This window comes from Azolla caroliniana, unplaced genomic scaffold (genome assembly GCF_043228905.1).
Source record: "Azolla caroliniana isolate FFs.n. ecotype wild unplaced genomic scaffold, voAzoCaro1.0.p SCAF_4, whole genome shotgun sequence".
Classification (NCBI taxonomy): Eukaryota; Viridiplantae; Streptophyta; class Polypodiopsida; order Salviniales; family Salviniaceae; genus Azolla; species Azolla caroliniana.
In genome coordinates, this window is record NW_028230439.1 from 17,271,178 (window position 1) to 17,274,034 (window position 2,857).

Below are 2,857 nucleotides of genomic sequence, written 5' to 3' on the forward strand. Positions count from 1 at the left end.
AGTCAATTTATATACTGACTGACTTAGGGCAACTACCCTTTTTAGTATTTACAAGAATGGCCTAAACCTAGTGTGTATTAATGGGACAATGCGAATATTGTTGGGAGTCAAATGTCAAATCTATGAGAAAGACTAACTCGGAAATACACAACACACGTGGAAATAGCAAATGCACAGTACACAGTCGTGGACATGGAAACCCTAAACGGGTAAAAAACCACGGGAACAGAGATTCCACTATACAAAGAGAAGTACAAGGTGAGATCAGAATACAACACTTTCCACTCAAAGTGTATCAGCCACACTGGGCTCTTGGCGTCAAACCTACCTTGGCTATGGCGCCGCTCTCTACCCCTCGCTCTCTCTCGCTTCTCTATCCTACACTATACACAACACCACTATTCTCTGTTTTGCCCTAGATGTATTTATACTCATTCATCATATGGTCTATTTACAAGTGTAACCCCTACTGTTGAGCGGACAAGCTCAACCAGATTCGGATCAGAGTGTAACCGGTATGCCATTTGAGGCCTACGAATCTAGCCTAGTGTGTAGGCATACTTTTAGGAGTCAATGTCAGTCACTCGTATGAGCATTGAACTACTTGTCATTACTTCTGTCAGTCTGTGTAAGGACTTGTATAAAAGTGCTCTCTAAGCACATTCTATACACATAGTGTTATTGTTTTGAATTCAAGTTTATGTTGTTCTACTCTAACTATGTCTCTCCTGTGTAAGGTTTCCATTAAACGTGGGTCTGTATTCTGTTGCTATCTGATTGAGCCAATTTTTTCATAGCTTCCGCGTATTTATTTTTACATGGTATTAGAGCGCGAGGGTTGAGAACCTCTGCAACCGACAAGTGTTTTTCTGACGACAAACCCTAACACCCGATAAGAACAGATAGAAGAAGGATATGGACCGAGGAATGGCTAGCTCGCTCCTGACAAAGAAGCTCGATAGATCCAACTATGCATCTTGGTCGTACAAGATGCACCAGTACCTGCTCGAGCATGGCTAATGGAGTTATGTCGACGGAGCTAACAATACGGCGCCTGATGCAGTAAGCAGAGTTATGTACTGCTTTGCATCCAGTGTCGTCAGAGGTAGAGCCGCATCTTGAACGGAGGCCATCATCTTGTTAGGTGTTATGACCATCTGCAAGTTATCCTCCACGGTGCAAACCCTCTCCTTTTCGTTGATGCGGTGATGCTTCTTGGGTTGGTTTTGTCCTACCACTGAGTGTTGTTTGGCCTTTGTGTCCTCTCTAGGACGTTTCCTGCTTTCTTCAGAGGGTTTCGGGGTCTTGTCTCGTAATTCTCGATTCAGACTTTAGAGGATCGGTCGGGGCCCCATTACCAAATCCTTCGGCTTGGGTTTGTTGCGCCCCCGGATTGTGAAATCCTCATTTGCGACTACTACCAACTCTTGTTCCTTAGTCACATTAGTCACATGAATTGGCCGTGGTGATTCATGGGTCACTATGGGGAGGGGATCACACCATTCTTCCTATGTGAATTGCAATGCCTATTGTAGTTTAGTGTGAGTGGCCGGTGTAGGGAGTGCAAGGGGTTTCTATGGAGCGGAAGCAGAAGGGGGTGGATAGAGCACATACAAATAGTGAGCCAAGGCAAGGAACAACTTCTTCCCCACTTGTAAGGCAGAGAGACCGGCATAGAGAGCCTCACTCGTGATGGAACCCCAATCGATCTAGCCTCCTATGTATGTTGTGATGATGATTCCAACCTTCTTCTTTGGCATGCCATAGCTTGTGGGATGTACACGCAATTTCAAGGAGGAACTTTGCAAGATCTCTGAACAACTCGTTCAGACCCCCCAGTGTTTTGTAGGCTTTAGCTGAGGCTGAGTACTCCCCGAAATGTGCCTCGAGGACTTGTTGAAACCCAACGTAGACCTAATTTGGTCGTTCCTGATGGTGTCAAGGTGGATGCATTGGCCAATCTCCTGTGCATCTGGGTGGGGCGGCGCGTATGAGACTTTGAGGTACCCACCGAGGCTGTGTCGTTTCAGCTAGGTGCGGAGATCCATGGAAACTTCGAGAGGCATAGTGATACTTGCGGTGTGTTGGGGGGAATGGAGAGATGGGTGGTTTCTGTGCAGAGAGTAGAAGGGTGAGGAGCTTCGAGAGAAAGCTTGGGAGTTATGTGCTTCTACGATTGCTTTTGTGCACGAAATAACTTCGTGCCTTTGTGGAACCACTTTTTGTATGTCCTACATTGTTGTATAAGGCAACTTGAAAGGAGACATGAAGATCTAGAAAAAGCACGAAAGATGATGGAGGCAGCCCGAGTGAAGAACAAAATTCGGTTCGACAAGACGCATCGACTGTGTCCCAAGAAGATCGAAGAAGGAGATTGGGTATTGGTCTACGACAGTAGCCTTGACAATCAACATAGTACAACAAGAAAGTTCACAAGAAGATGGTTTGGACCGTATGTAGTGATAAGTGCCAACGACAATGCCACATACCACCTTGCAGAGCTAGATGGATCAAGGTTGGCCATACCCATTGCGGGAAAAAGAGTAAAGATTTTCAAGAAAAGACAAGACGAGGATCCCGACCTCGATCACCTCGACGATGAAGATAGTAGGACAGAACCTACAAACTTGAGTAATGTACACGAGGACGTGGAGGAATTTGATTGATCACCGTAGCCAAAATCTCACACTCTCTCTTCTTGGCACGTACCGGAGGACGTGCGGTTTGGTGGGGGTGGAGGTCGTAAAGATTTTCGCCCACGATGTGAAAATTGCATTGAATGTAAATTTTGGGGAAAATAATAAGAAAACTTGTTATCCTATTGATATATCTTGTCTCTCAAATCTAAAGTCAAGCG